The sequence below is a fragment of the Myotis myotis genome, unplaced genomic scaffold (assembly GCF_014108235.1).
Source record: "Myotis myotis isolate mMyoMyo1 unplaced genomic scaffold, mMyoMyo1.p scaffold_m19_p_9, whole genome shotgun sequence".
NCBI classification, from domain to species: Eukaryota; Metazoa; Chordata; class Mammalia; order Chiroptera; family Vespertilionidae; genus Myotis; species Myotis myotis.
This window is the reverse complement of record NW_023416401.1, coordinates 60830842-60847627: the sequence shown is the minus strand read 5'-3', so window position 1 is coordinate 60847627 and position 16786 is coordinate 60830842.

Below are 16786 nucleotides of genomic sequence, written 5' to 3'. Positions count from 1 at the left end.
CCCACCAAGGCTTTAGGGGACACTCAGCACACCCATAAATTCAGCCTGAAATAACCTGTCTTCGTGGGTGCACCCTGGCCTAGAATCTCTTGCTGAGTAAATTCAGGTGGCCTGCCATTCCCCTCCTCCCTGGGCAGGGCTGAGCTTGAGTAGAGCCAGCCCCCTCCTCCTTAATGAAATTACCAACATAAATAAAGGTACAGGCCAATTCCCCAGAATTTCTGCCCTCCTTTCTTAACAGGTCATGAGGAATCGCTGTGTTTCTCTTCCTGCTGTTCCCTGGGGTCTAGCCCACACATTCCCAGGCTTCTCCTGCAAGTCACCACTCAAGCCTGAGGCCCAGATTTGGGCCAGTGCAGGACCATTTTCTGCCTCGGAACTACTGGCTACCCCCATCCCAAGGTCCCCCACCCTGGTACCTACAGTGTGCCATGTCCTGGCAACTCTGAGAGGCAAAGGGACAGACCTATTTTTACAGATAGAGGCCTAGGGCGTTGGAGTGGTGGCCTGACCTGCTCAAGGTCATTCGGGGAGGAGGGGAAGGTTTCAGTTCAGGTCTATCTCTAGCTTTTGCTACCACATCAAACAAGAAGTCTCCCCCTGCCATCCTGCTGGGAAGAATCCCAACACTGTATGTGCCCAGCTCCCTTCCCCAGACAGGGAGCTCAGGACCCATGTCTGACTCATCTCTGTACCCTAGGCCCTAGCACAACACCTGGCACACAGTAGGTGCCAATAAATGCCGAAAGAACCCGAGAGGTTGTCCAAGTCCCAATCTCTCTCTGCATTTCACATTGACTTAATTTTAGATAATTTACATTTCCATGTTACTTTATATATATACCAACAACCCCACAGTCATTTTCCTCTTTATCTTCCTAAGAGCTCTTTTTGGTTCCATACTGGCATGCATGTTTTTCAGAGATGACCACTGGGGCTCAGAGCGGGGAAGGCACTACCCAAAGGCCACCCAGCTCCAGGGGTGCAGGGGCTCCTGTGTGATTTGGAAACCCATGCCCTGACTTTTCCAATATACCCCTTAACATCTCCACAGCTGACTTCCTTCAGTCCAGCAATGCTAACGATCACTTTCAGCAAGGGTGCCCTGGTGCCTAGGGGGTAGGGTCCCCCTTTGAGACCACGTCTCTTTGTCCAGTTCCAAGACCCACATTGAGCCAGACAGCCTCTCCATGTAATGTCTGGGCCTTACTCTGCCTTTCAGAATCTAAAAACCCGGTTGTCAATCTTGGGCTGTGCTCTGGTGTGGCAGAGGTGTGGTATAGTGAAGAGGGCATAGGCTTTGGGGAGAGTCAAACAGACTTGGGATTACATCCTGACCACTGTTATAGGCCATGGCATTCTTCATGCCCTTCACACCCACTGGCTGCCTCCTAACTGAATTAACCCATCAGTCCACCCTTTGCTCTGTGACCTCAGACAGGCCACTGAACCCCAACTTCATTGTCTGTACAATGGACAGAGTGTCATGGATGTAAAAGTTCAGCAGAATAAAATGTGAGAGAGCCTGGTATATAACAGGTAACCAATAAGTGCCATTTTCTCCTTCATAGAGACTACAACGAATTCAAGGAAGAAGATGAGCATTGTTGAGACTTTTCATGTTTCATTCATGCAACAAACATTTCTTGAGCAGCCATTATGCACCAGGTACTGGGGAGATAGCCATGGGATACCAAGGTCCTTGCCCCCTTGGAATTTACTGATGTGTGTGTGTGTGGGGGGGGAGGCCATTCATTGAGCAAAGCAACTATCAATGATTACAGCTTGGGGAAAGGGCCATGAGGGAAATGGGGAGCTGTGAAAACAAAAAATGGGTGGGAATGAGGAAAGACCCCTCTGAGGAGGTAGATTTGAGGAGCCAAATATGCTGTTATGAGGGAAGAGCATTCCAGGCAGGGGGAACAGCATGTGCAAAGGCCCTGAGGTGGGAAAGAGATTGGCATTTTCTAGAAGCCAAAAGGAGGCCAGTGTGACTACAGTGAGGTGGGTGAGGCGGGGTGGGAAGACAGGAAACCATGGGGAAAACTTTGGATTGCATTCTAGATGTGAAGGGAAGCCATTGGTGAGTTTTGAATAGGGGAGACACTGAGGAGCAGAGGGGGATTGAGAAGTGGAGGGCAGCTATAGCCCAAGTCTATGATTAAGGGTCTTACAGGTCAGAGGCTTTGGTTTCTCCTCCCATGTATCAGCTCACTCTACACCAGCCACATCTCAACCTCTTGCCCTAAGTGGAGGTGGCTGAGCCAAGGAGTCAGACGCCTGCTGCAGCCCATCCCCACTTCTATGGAAACAGATCCCTGGACCTCTGGCCTGTTCAGTGGCATCCTCTAGCAGGGGCCCTGCCCCAGAGCATGCTGGGTAGAAGGTTTCTCACAATGCCCAGCATGGGGGTGGGGTGGGCAGTCATGATCCTAGAGGTCAATGGTTCCGCCTTCCCATACCAGAAACCTGCCAAAAGGACGTACGTAGTAGTTTGTCGCATTAATCATTCAGTGGAGCCCCCGGAAATATATTTTTTAAACTTTAGTCCTGATGTCCAAGTGAGGCTGGGATTGAAGCAAAAAGGGCTCATGTCTACTTCCAATACTGACAGTAACATTCTGGGTCACAAGAGGTAAGTGATGAAGGGTCTGCAGGGAGTTTATAGTTTAAACGGCCTGTTACAGATGAACAAACGGAGGACCACAGAAGGGAACAGGCTCAGGGTCACAGGCAGAGAGGGGCACCTGGCCTTTGGGTTGGCCCAAATCGCCTCCTTTTCACTGAGCTCCCACTCTGGGCCCAGGGGAACAGGAATGCCTGCAACTCAGAAGTGAGAATGTCCCAACCTGGCCTGAGGTGTGGCAGAGTTCCAGGCCTGGGGCAGGGCAGTGTGACTCAGTCACCCACAGAGGCCTGCCCACCAAAGGCTGGGAGGAGGCCCTGCAGCCTTGCAGAGGGCTGGTTTTCACTGCCAGACACTGGTGCCACCTCCATCGTGGACTTGTGCAGCCATTGCCTCCGCCCATCTCAAAGCATCTCCCCCCGTAGTCTGCCTGGCCACACAAACCTGCTGTTCCAGGTCCACCTCACTCAGAAAGGCTTCCTGACCGGTCAGTTTGGTTCAGGGACTTCCGTGGTTGCCCACAGACCTCTGGGCCTTTCCCATCCCAGCTCTGACTACACAATATCATGATTGCCTGGTTGCTTGTACCTACCAATACCCAGCACAGGCGCTGAAGTTGAATAATTACTGAACAAAACAAAAAAAAGAATGAATGAATGAATGAGTGAGCAAACAGAGCTGGTTCTCAACGTGCACATCTCAGGCTGACGTCTGCGGCACCCGCTGCCTCTCCCCAGTCATTCCGCCCATCGGCATTTGCTGTGCTCTTCCCCGTAGGCGCTGCCACTGACCTTACGTGAGCACCTTGATTTCTCTCAGCTTCGTTTTCAATGTCGGTAAACGGGATAGGAATTTGTCCTAACTCACTGGGCTCTTGTAAGAATAAGCACTTTAATAAATGTTAGCTGCTATTGTCACTGTGTCCGTCTACCATTCATTCCGACGTTTGTGCATCCTGTGTGTCAGATGCCATGCCTGGTATTGGGAATACAGCTGCAAACAAGATGGACTTGGCCCCAGCCCTGGTGAAGCTCAGGGACTAGCTGACTTAAAAGATTATGACAAGCCTTAGCTGCTTTAGCTCGGTGGATAGAGCACTGGCCTGCAGATTGAAGGGTCCCAGGTTCAATTCCAGTCAAGGGTACATGCCCGGGTTGTGGGCTCAATCCCCAGTGTGGGGTGTGCAGGAGGCAGCCAATCAATGATTCTCTCTCATCACTGATGTTTCTAATTCTCTCTCTCCCTTTCCTTCTCTCTGAAATCTATATCTATATCTATATCTATATCTATCTATCTATCTATCTATATATATATTTATTTATTTTTTTAAATATTATGACAAATGCTCTGGCCAGGTAGCTCAGTTGGTTGGAGTGTCATCCCATACACCAAAAGGTTGTGGGTTTGATTCCTGTCAGGGCACATACCTAGGTTGTGGGTTCAATCCCTGGTCAGGGTGTGTACCAGAAGCAACGGATCAATGTCTCTCTCTCTCTCTCTCTCCCCTCTCTCTCATCAATAAAAAATTTATCCTCGGATGAGGATTTAACAAAAGATTATGACAAATGGGTTGAGAATTGAAAAACAGAAAGGTGCTGTAAGATCACATTGATGGGGGCTTAGATGAGCATCTTTGAGAAATCCTACCCTAAGGATCCCTGGCCAGAGGCACTTAGGGCAAAGACACTAGGGAAGGAGGAAAATGTCTCCATACCTACAATGGCCCATGCCATGGTGCCCGTGGAACCATAACCAAGAGGGAAAACGTTCTGCCCACCCTGCAGAGTTTGAGAACCCCTTGAGTCCAGGATCTCTCCTTCCCCAAAACTAAGGGTTTCATTCAAATGTCACCTCCCCAGAGGAGCCCTCCTTGACTGTCCTTTCAAAAATAGTCCCTCAGTGACTCTCTCTCCCCTTCGCTGCTTTATTCACCTCCACAGGCTCAGCACCACCTCCCATTATAATATCTATTGTTTGTTTCCTTGTTTCTGACATCTCATGCACTGGAATGTATGTTCTAAAAGAGTAGGGATTCTATCTTGTTGACTACAGTATCTCCAATATCCAGAACAGCTGGCACATAGTAGGTGTTCAGGACATATTTGGTTGAATAAGTGAATGAATCTATTGAGGATATATCCCGTGTGTGTGTGTGTGTGTGTGTGTGTGTGTGTGTGTATTCTTCACGTGCTACAACTAAAAATTGCAATGAGATCCAGGAAGATTTATGTCAAATTGAAAAGGAAGGAGGCTTTTTATTTTGTTTGTAATTTTGCCTATTGCAGGTCACTTCCCTTCATTGAGCCTCAGTTTCCTCATCTGTAAAATGGAGCTAGTACTGACTTTGCAGAATCATTGTGAGATGTCAATCAAATGTGGTACAAAATACCAAGATGGGGCCTGGCACACAGTAGGTGCCATATGAACAACTCTGTTATTGTGATGGAGCCCTTGTTTGGGGAGGCTTATGCAGGGGGATCAACATGGCCTGAGCCTTCCTGCAGGACACAGAAGCAGCTGACACTGGATCTGTCCCGTCACCTGAACTCGCCAGTAATTTATTGATGCTGGATGCTGGCACCTAGCAGCTTGCCGGGTCAGCCTTAGGGAGGATGTGTGGGTTATTGGGGCCTACCCCCAGCTTCTTGCATGTGGGGCAGGGTGGGGGAGTAGGTCTGCACAGCCCAGGAAAACTGGTAGGTCAGCCCTTACAAGTACCCAGTAGCAGGCACTGGGAGACTAGGAAAGAAACGGGTGCATTCCCTACTGGACCTGAACTCCTAGAGGGTGAGATGGGCATCATTCATGATTTGAACAACCACAAAAAATAGAACTGCAGGAGGGCCTGCTGTGTGTCAGGAAATTTGTACATATAACCACATCTAAACCTCAATGAGGTCTTGTTCGTATCTTTTAGGTCATAAAATGTCATCAAGGAGAGGTCAAATGATTCGCTCAAGGTCACACAGCTAGTGAGTGGCTGAGGGAGAATCTGAACCCAGATCTGACCCGCTCCAAAGCCCAGGCACCCTGTCCCCATGTTACTGCCACCCTGCCCCCATCAGGTTGTCTGCACTAAGGGACAGGTAAAAAAACCCAAAACACTAAACTAAATAAAGAGCTTTGGGAGTTCAAAATGGAGAGGAGGCCCATTTCAGTAAAGGTTTCCCACAGCCGAGGCCTTTAACTGGCCTTCATGGTATGGGAGAAAATACCAAAGAGGGAGAGTGTTTCAGGGCAGGGAAACCGCTCAGATAAAGGCTTGGAGGTGGATAAGGGAATGGTGTTTGGTGCCCACTTAGAAGACTGGAGGGGCCCTATGAGGGGCCAGTGGACATTCTGGGGTCTTGAAAGCCTGGCCAGACTTTGGCTTTCACTGGGTGAGCCATGGGGAGCCATAGGGGGTTGAGCAATGAAGTCACCGTTTCCCCCTGACCGGCGAGTTAGGGCAGAGGGGGCCAGGCCTCTAGTTGCAGCCTCACCTCCCTCCACTCCCCTTCACCAGCTCTCTGGGCCTGGCAGGCTCACTGGCTCCAGAATATATCTTCTCCCTCTCACCTCTGTACCTCTGTTCTCACAGATCCCTCCCCCAAATAACATTCATCTGTCCAGATCCTAGGCCACTCAGGTCTCCTCCTAGGCCCCTTTCCTCCATGAAGCTGGCCCCAACCATATAAGTCCTCGGTTACACGCCTCGGCCTTTGAGGCCTGGGCTGGGCAAGGGCCCATCCTCCACTAAAAGCCGCAGCTCTCACCATCCACAGTGGCTGGCTGTTGCTTTCACCTGCCTAGCAACATTCTTCTCCTGGTAAGCTGGAATTCCTTTAAGAAACGGACCCTTTCCCATATTCAGAGCATGTAGCTGGAGCTGGGCTCACTTGAGCCCTGACCACTGAAAACATCTCCTCCCCTTGACCACTATGATGGTGGCCACATTTCTGACAATACCGTGTGAGCCCCTGGATGCAGCTGTGCCTGAAGCCCTTTTTATTTTGCTGGATATCTTGCAACCCAAAGATCCTTGTCAGACGCAGTGTGGCCCCTCTGGTCTGGCCCAGGCAGCCCAGTCACCTCACTGGTCTATAGGTTTTCCCTTTTACCTCAACCCAAAGTTTCTCTTCTTTTCTCAGTTATGACTTCTACTATTCCACAGAATAAAGTCTTAGCATTCAAGGTCTTTCGCTGTCCTGTTCTGGTCTGCCAATCTCGCTGAACTTTCCATTCCTCTGAACAACAAATTCTTACATGATCATGACTTATATATGCTGCTCCCAAACTGGGACTGCCATCCCCTCTCCAATTTTCTTCCTGGAGAACTTCTACTCACTCTTCAGAATCCCACGTGACTATGGCCCTGTCTGCCATACTTCCCTTGACCCCCCGGCGAGCTGAAATGTCTCTTCCCCCTGGCACCTCGAGCTCCCAGCTGGTCTACTTCAGAGCAGTGACTGTAGGGTCTGATTATTGTCTTCTGCTTGGCTACCCTTCTCCCCAGAGGAGATGCTCCTCAAAGATAAGGTCATGTCTTATTCACTTCTTATCTCTCAAAGGACCAAAGAATAGTTGTCCACTGACTAAGATACTGACTGGGGCTGAACTCAAAGTCATACTGCCATGAGGCCTTGTGAGCCATTAGGTAACTATTTTTGTTGATCAACTCTTCAAGTTAACCACTCACTGGTGTTTTTCGGTTCAGCTTTGCTTTGTCTTGTTTCACTTTAGGACTTCTCCAGGTCTTTAATTTGCTGATGGACACAGTGAATCTATACACCAGCTTGCAATCATCTTACCCAATTTCAGGAATGGGGAAATTGAGAGCCAGAGAGGGACAAAGACTCACCTAGGCAGTTCTCCCTCTACACCTCCACACCTCTCCCTTCTACTCCGCAGGCCCGTTCTAGGTGCAGCTCACTTCTGTAGCAAAATGCTAAGAGGAAGAGCTCAGGAGCCAGGCTGCCTGCATTTGAGTCTTGTCCCCACTCTCACCAGCATGTGGCCTTAGCCAAATGGCTTCACTGCTCTGAGTTCCTCAACGGTAAGGTGTTGTCAATGACAGCACCACCTCATGGGGTTGCTGTGAGGTCAAGTGAAGTAGTCCATGTAGAAGCACCTAGCAGTGCCCAGCACAAAGCAGGCCCTCAGCAAATGGCTGCCAGCATTTCCACGACCTCGGCTTTCTCAGGAAATACTAGGTGTACCGGTTAACAATGCGGATTTTTTTCAATAGATGGAGGTACACATATGTTGATATATATGCAATTTGATATGTATGCCATTTTGTTGTATTGACAACACGCTTCAAAACTTCATATGTCAAATTTGCTGAAGGTGTTAACATCATAGATATTTTTACCCTTAAAAATGTCGGATTTCGTGCAAAAGAAGAGCATTCGCGGGAAGTTTTAATTCATTACTTTATTTTGAAGAAAAAGTTATTATATACTTTGGGAAGCTTGTGGTGAACATGCTCCATCTCAAGATACTTGCGAACGCTGGTTTAAACGCTTTAAAAGTGATGATTTCAATGTGAAAGACAAAGAACATCCAGGTCAACCGAAAAAGTTTGGAGACCAACGATTACAAGCATTATTGGATGAAGATGCATGTCAAACTCAAAAACAACTTGCAGAAAGATTAAATGTTGCTCAGCAAATAATTTCTGATTGTTTACAAGCAATGGGAAAGATTTTAAAGGAAGGAAAATGGGTGCCACATCAACTGAACGAAAGACAAAGGGAAAACCGAAAAGTCATCAGTAAAATGTTGCTTCAATGGCACAAAAGAAAGTCTTTTTTGCATCGAATTGTGACTGGCAATGAAAAGTGGATTTATTTTGAGAATTCCAAATGCACAAAATCATGTGTTGATCCAGGTCAACCATCAACATCGACTGCAAGGCCAAATCGCTTCAGAAAGAAGACAATGCTCTGCATTTGGTGGGGTCAGGAAGGTGTGGTGTATTATGAGCTTCTAAAACCAGGTGAAACCATTAATACTGATCGCTACCAACAACAAATAATCAATTTGAACCATGCTTTGATCGTGAAATGACCAGAATGTGCCAGAAAACACAGCAAAGTAATTTTGCTTCATGATGACGCACCATCACACACTTCAAAACCAGTTAAAGACACGTTAAAAGATCTTGCCTGGGAAGTATTAATCTACCCGCCATATTCACCAGACCTTGCTCCTTCAGATTACGTTCCAATCAATGGCACGCACACTTTCTGAGCAGCACTTCAAAACGTACGAAGAAGTGGAAAATTGGGTCTCTGAACAGTCTGCCTCAAAACAAGAAAAGTTCTATTGGGACGGTATCCACAAATTACCTGAAAGATGGGGGAAATGTGTAGCTAGCGATGGACATTACTTTGAATAAAGCACTTTTGATGTTTCTCTTGACATTATTGTGTTTTCTTTGATTACAGAATTCGCCATTATTAACCGGTACACCTAGTACAGTGGAGCCTTGGTTCTCGAACTGAATTCGTTTCAGAAGGCTGTTTGAGAAGTGATTTGTTTTGAAAACCAAATCATTTTTTCCCATTAGAAATAATGTAAATTGAATTAATCCATTCCAGACCCCCCAAATGATTCCCTGTTTTAACCTTTTTCATATACAGTACATGTCTAATGTACTGTTTAATCTATAAACAAACACTTTTCTTAAATTTATCGAAGTACCCCCTACTAGCCTTAAGTGAATCATTTTTAGCATTCGTTCCAGGAATCTCTTTCAGGTCAGCATGCAGCATCTTTGCGTGTTCATATATCATTGCTACGAAATGCTAACTGCTTTTTGTTTATCCAAGTCAACAACAGTTTTTCTACCTCTTTAATTGTGATCATTGCTTCTTTCACACCCTTAGCAGCATTAGCACTCTTGATGGCCTCTGTGTTTTAAAATTGTGCTAATCCTTGATTTCACCAGCAACAAAAGCATTCTCTCTTTTGTTGCCCGAGAGATGCTTTTTGTCATGCTGAGGTATCCGCTTGAAAGGGTTGTCGGTTCGATAACTGAAGTTTGGTTCCACAACCGATACATTTTTTCTGTAAACGACTTGGTTGAGAACCAAATTGTTTGAGATGGTTTGACTGTATTAGACACACTGAACCCTGACATCTTTGGGATGCTTTGGGTCTCTCTGGAGAAAGATGTCAACTAAATGCCAACTCCGGGCTGGGCTCACTTCCACGGTGTTGGAATCTGGATCCCCACATGGAGACTGCTCCTCTGGGTGCCCCGCTGCCGAGCCTTCCTCTCTGGTTTGAAAGGAGACATTTTTTGTTTAGAGGTATTTTCTTCCATTTCATATTGGCTCTATAAATTGGATTTTGTTGAGTGGTTTCTGACAAGCAAGTCGAACAGGCATGTGTGTGGGGGAAACGCAAGGCTGCCTCTGGCCACAGGGGTGGGTCTGAGGCCTTCCTTGGGTTTCGCTGGTTACTGGCCTCGAGCTCAGCCCTTGGGCCGCTGCATCCTGGGGAGAGTGTGTGTCCTTGGGGTAATCTAGAAGGATTTCGTCCCCAGGGAATTCTTTCTAGTGGTTTCCCAGAACCTTCTCTTAGAAGGAAGGCCCCAGTGGCAAATGGCCTGGTTATCTTCCCCACCTCACCAAGCAAACCCGCATCCTGGATTCAGACTCACGGTGGAGGGGAGTGTCTCTGAGTCTCCTACCCCCGGCTCAGTCTCCTCCAGGATGGTAGTCACGGACCGTGAGAAGGATCACAGTGCTTCCTCACATCTTCAGCCATCCAAACTCAGGGGAAGTAGCCATAGTAAAGCAGGAGAGATTTCAGTTAGATGACAGGAAGGACTTCCTCCTTGCCAAATAGCTCACACCTGGGCTATGCATGACCTCAGAAAGAGCACGAAACTAGGAGTCAAGACAGCTTTGGCTGATGACTTCTGTCGGGCTTTAGGTGAGAGCCTTCCTTTCTTCTTGCCTTGGTTTGCTTGTCTACAAAATTGGAGCTATAATTTCTAGTCACCATAGAAGATTTTTTAAAATCCTCACCCAAGGAGTGAGCATATTTTTCCATTGATTTTTTAGAGAGAGTGGAAGGGAGGGGGAGGGGTACAGAGAGAGAGGGGGAAGGGAAAGAGCCAGAGGGAAAGAGAGAAAGAGACATATATGAGAGAGACACATTTATCAGTTGCCTCCTGCTCACACCCTGACTAGGACCAGTGATTGAACCTGCAACCGAGGTACATGCCCTTGACCAGGAATTGAACCTGAGACCTTTTTGTTCAAGGGCCAATGCTCTAACCACTGATCAAACCGGCCAGGATCACCTTGGAGGACTTAAAATGAAACAATGGGATGAAGCCTTGAGGCCAGTGTCAGGGAACTGGATCAAATTACCTTCCTAGGTTCCTTTTCCTCTCTTTTTGGAAAGAATTCCCAGAGCCATGGCCCCAGCTTTAGGCCCAGAGAAACATGTGTGCATGTGTATGTGCATGTACTAGTATGTATGCATGCGTGCACACATGCATGGGACTCTGGACCATATAGTAGGTGCTAAATTAATGTTTGATTTTTCTCCCCTTTCTCTTGGGCCACTCTCCAGGGCAGATAGAGCCTTGGCAGATGTGAAGAAGTCTGGGTTCTAACTCTGTGTCTGCCCCCAAATTGCTTTGACTTGGCCCTGTCCCTTATCCAACTGAATCTTGGTTTCCCCATCTGTATCATAATGAGTACAGATAGAAGGATTACAAGATCCCTCCTGAAACTGTGAAACCCATGACTAATCCAGTCCAGTCTCCCCCTGCTCCACCTTGCCGCCAGCCATTGGTTTCCGACACATTGGACTTCCTTTGCTTCCTTGAATTTGCCAGGGTTTTGAGAATGGTCTCAGGCCCCTATCACAGGCCATGTCACCCTGGACACGTCACTCCCTCCCACCCCAGGACCTTTGCTCAAACCCTCCTCTCTTGCCACAAGTTCATCGAATAAACTCCAACTCATCCAACAGCTCTCAGCTGAATTGTCACTTCCCCCAAACCCCGCCCTCAGATCATTCCCCTCCAGACTCTCTCCACGGAGGGACGCTCCGGGGTGCTCCCCGTACTCCCCTTTGTGATACTTAACCACCTGTGCATTTTACATTTATGTGATTTCCTTGTTGATAGCTGTTCTCCCCTATACTGTGAATTCTATGAAGACAGGGGCTGGATCTGTCTTGGTCCCAGCTATGTCCCCAGTGCCCAGCACAGGGCCTGGCACAGAGTAGATGCTCAATATATAGCTATCAAATGGATGGATGGATGGATGACCTCCCCATTCTCTGCCAGGAGGTGAACTGCTGACAGGCCCTACCTTGAAAGGATGTTTGGGGGTGCATCGGGAGCCCCTGCATACAACTCACACCCATACCCAGGCTCTCATGGGAGTGAGGGTCTCCCAGCCATCCCTAGAACTCGAGAAAGGCAGTTACCATCAGCTCCACATAGCAGAAAAGGAAGCAGTCCTAAGGGACATGCTTGCTGGAGGAAGGCCACACAAGAAATGTGTGACAGGGCTGGGACAGGACCCAGGGTTAACAATGCTGAAGGGCTTTCTAGTCTCCATTTGACTCAGGTGGATGTTGAGGCATGGAAGGGAAACGGACTGGCCCACGGTTTTCCTGGCCAGGCAGCAGCAATGGGGGGATGGGAAATGTGGTTCTTGAACTCACAGCCTTTGCTCCTGCTGGGCTGAGGCGAGGATTCCTGAGCTTAACCCCAGGATGACCCTGTGGCTTCAGATGATGAATAATCCCACAGGTGACCTCTAGGAGTGGATGATGCTGGCGAGAAGCATCCTAAGGGTTTGAGTATTGGCACGGCACCAGGCTGCCTGGGTTTAAACCCCAGCTCTACCACTTGCCAGCTGTGTGGCCTTGGCTGGGGCACTTTACCTCTCGGTGCCTCATCTGTAAGATGGAGGAAATCTGGGTTAGCACATAAATAGAACAAAGCAGGGAGTGGTCTGGGATACTTTCTAATACATGTGAACTGTAGAGCTGACCTGGCTAGAGCAGGAGGAAGTGATTCACTCCTTTCTACATACCAAAGGGATGGGGCTTCTGCCTCTTGCCCTCGGGTCCACTGCAGACAGTGGATGAGAAGGGCTTCACTAATCATACCGACCATTTTTCACTCCTCCAGTACTTTATCACCCACTGAATCCTTACAACCACCCTGGGAAGCAGACTCTAACATCATCCCATTTTACAGATGTGAAAATCAAGGCCTAGGCAAGTGACTTATCCAGGTCCCGCAACTTGTGACCTGCAGAAGGGAGGCTCTTGCCCAGAGCCTGCTCTGATGACAGCTTGGCTCTGAAGGGCCCGGGGGCCAAAGGATGAAGAAAGCTGTGTTGGCCTGAGAGTGAACTCCTAGAGGGAGGTACTGGGTCAGGCCTTGTGGGCTGAGAACTGGGCAGTGGGTGCTATGGAAGGTACTGCTAGAGCCCCCGTACCCCCTGAGGCAGGATCCTGACTGTGCCCTGCTTGGTAATCACACCCAGTGCCCACGGGGCAAATTCGACTGTGAGGCAGGGCTGAGTCGCTCATCCCTACAGTCAGGACACCCAGTCCGGGCCCCAGGCAGCGCTCGGTGGCTGCCAGGCCTCTCCAGAATCACAAGCGCCACCCTGCAGGTGAAGAAACTGAATCAGAGCAGCAAAGGAACTGGCCCTAGGCCACACAGGTGTGTCGGAATCTCTCCTCTCCTCCGGGGACCATGCTTCTCTCCTCCAGCAGTCAGCACCTGCGACAGACCCCAGAAGGCAGGTAAGACCAAGGGGAGTGGGGAACTCGAAGCATCTTTCCCAAGGTCTAGCGAGGTATGAACAGAGCAAAGAAGGGCAGCTTCTTCGTGGCTCCCAAAGCCCCCAAATGTGGAAATTCAAGGGTCACTTTTAGGATTCAACGAGTCCGTGCTCCCCCTTTTACAGATGAAGAAACTGAGGCCTAGAAAAAAGATGCGTCGCCTCCAGGGCCACCAAACCAGAAGGGACAGACCAGAATCCAGACGAGCTCGTACAAAGGCGCAAAGTATGAGTTCAGGACAGCAGGCTGAAGAGGGGAGCTGGAGAGTCTGGCCTCCAGGCCAGAGCAGTGGGAAGTCACTGGACTGGAAAGGTCTATCTGCCACCTGGCTTGTTCCTTAGAGACCCATCTGGCAGCCAGGGACTGACTGGCCTACCGGAGGGTGGGACGGGACTGCGGAGACCGGGGAGGGTGGCTGACACTGGAACCAGTCTGCTCCTCTCCACGACCTCCAGACCTGCTTGCCCACCTGCTGGTGGGGCCTCACCACTCAGAGGGCTGAGGGCACCTCAGCAGAACGTATCCAAGCCCGAATTCCTGATTTCCACCCCCAAGTCTGCTCCCCCCATGCCTTCCCAGCTCAGTAAACACAAAGTCCATTCTTCCTATCGCTTGGGGCAAAAACCTGGGAGCTATCCTTGCCCCCACCTCCTTCTCTCCCCTGACCCATCAGTAAATCCCTTTGGCTCCACCTTCACAATATAACTGGACTCCGACCACCTCTCACTCCCTGGTCACCAGCAGGACAGTTGCACCAGCCTCTCCCTGCCCCCAGCATGGCCCCTGCCATAGACCCTCTGTCAGGCAGCCACAGGGAAACAGCTAAAACACAAGTCAGATCACGTCCCTCCCCTGCTCTGAAGCCTTTTGTGGCTCCCACCTCCCTCAGGGTTAAGTCCTGACCTCAGCCCTGGGGGCCTCATGCTCTGGCCCTTTGACTCCAGTCTCCCTCCCTCACCTGGCTGCTGGTACTGCACACTCTCCTCTTGTCTCAAGGCCTTTGCACATGCTGTTCCCTCTGCCTGCAATGTCTGCAGGGCTGGCTCCATCACCCCCTTCAAGTCATCCGATGTCACCTTCTCAGAAAGTCTCCTGTGATCACCCTATTTAAAATGGCAGCCCCCCAATCAAGCACGCATCCCTTTCTCAGCTTCATTTTATCCACAATTTTCATCCGCTACACTATTTAATTAGCCTGTTCATATTGCTTATTCTCACCTCATATGAGGCTTTCAGCGTCCTGAGGGCAAGAATCTTTGACTCGCCAGTGCCCAGAAGTGTCTGGTTCCGAGGTGTTAAGCTCCACTCACTCTCTCACGGTTCTAACAACTCTGGGTGGGAGGCTGCCTTAGCCTCCTGTCACAGAGACGGGCACTGAGGCTCAGGGAAGGAAGTGACTTGCTTGAGGTGACCAGGACACAGTGGGCCTGGGACTTGGGCGCCTCCTACCCTGACCGGTTCAGGCTGAACATGGGCTGGAAGCAGGACCTCTGAGTTGGCTCATGGGGAGGGTGAGGGGAGCAGCTCCTACCCGGCCCCTGCGGTCAGTGCCCTCCCCAAGGGCCAGGGCAGGCAGAGCAGGGAGAAGGCTCCCGGGTGGTGGTGTAAGAGGGGCATTGGGAAAGGCCCCGGGGCACCAGGTCCATTCTACGGTTGCCCAGTCCTCAGAGCCAGAACCGCCATGGGTGAGAAAGGAAGTCAGCAGGATCCAAAATAAGTCTATGTTTTGGGAAGTGAAACTGAGTGCTGGGACACGGCCAGGGGAAGACCTGGCCTCCTGGGCTGAGGCTGTGGGGTGGGGCCTTCCCTGCCTCCTCAGCCTGGGGAGGGGAGGTCTTGGGAATAGGCCCAGGCCTCTCTCACAGGCCATGTGACCTTGGACATGTCACTCCAGTTCTCTGACCTGCAAAAATGGGACTAAGGGTAATAAACTACCCCACTGGTGACTGGGAAGGTATGATAAGACCATGCCCTGCAGCCCAAAGCTGTTGCTCAAAAGATGGTAACAGTTATGCTCATGTTCCAGATCCATCTCTGGTGCCCCCTCCTCCAGGAAGTCTCCCCAGGTCCTTAAATCCGAATGAATCTCTCCTTCCCTGTGTCCCAACCCCTTTCAACTTCTCTTTGTTTCTGTTCGCCTGTGTCTTTGCCATTAGAGGAGGCCAGGACCCACCCAAGTACTCTTAGCATCCCCATTGCCCAGGACAGGTCCTGATAGGTGAGAGGTGGCACATACTGGGGCTGAATAAGGGAACCAAGGGTGAGACTGATGCATGCCCTGGAGGGTCTGAGGTCTGCCCCCGGAGAGCCAGCTCCGTAGAGTGGCCTGGAGTTGTGGCAAGAGGAAGGCTCTGAAGGTAGGTATATTAGGTTTCCTCTGAGCTTCAGTTTATTCATCTATCAAATGGGGACACTTGGAAAATAGGACCCACAATTTCTCTGTCCCAGAGCAATAAAACATAGGCCACCGGAGATGCCACCGCAGACACCTCAGAGTGTCCCTGAGGCAGGGCTGTCCCAGGGTGGGACCCTTCTGACCCAGGTGACCCTGCATTCTACTTGCTCCAGCCCTTGTCCTGCCCTGATGACAAGCAGACCTCCAAAGCTGGAACACTTCCCTGGTATAGTTGGGGACTTGCCACCAAATAAAATAAAGAAATTCTAAGTAATAATAAAGTTATCAGTTTGCAGAGACCTTTAACATCATCTAGGTTTTATAGATAAAGCCCAGAGAGGTTAGGCTACTTGTTTAAGGTCACACAGCAAATTCGGGCAGAGCTGGTAGGGTGCCCAGTCCTCCTCACTCTCAATCCAGGGCTCACTCAGCACATCTTGCAGTCACCACAAAGTGAGGATCAGGACATCCACCGTACAGATGAAGAGCTTAGGCTTCAAGAATAGAAGTACTAGTATCTTTCCCAGCACCTTCCCCCTCCTCCAGGAGCCCGACCCTTGGAGCTTCTTAAGGGCTCCTGGGGTCCCTGGAGAAGGGCCTTCAAACCCAGGGACTAAACTCAGAGCTGCGTCTCCTCCAAGAAGGACCTCTGGGTCCGTGTTCATCAGCCCTCTTGTCTTGCTTGGCTCGCCCAGGAGCCTGTGGCCAGTGCACGTTTGGAAGTCTCACTAGGCAGATTCAGAATCATGAGAACCAACACCGTACGTGGCATTTACTGGGTTTGGGGCCCCATTCTAAGGGCTTTACCTACATCAGCTCCTTGCGTCACAATAACTCGGTGAGCTAGCTCTATGACCAGCCCCATTTTGCACAAGGAAAACTCGTGCACATCCCAGACTGAGCTCAGCACCTTCTGAAAACCTGCTCCTCTCCCAGTTTCCGGCCCA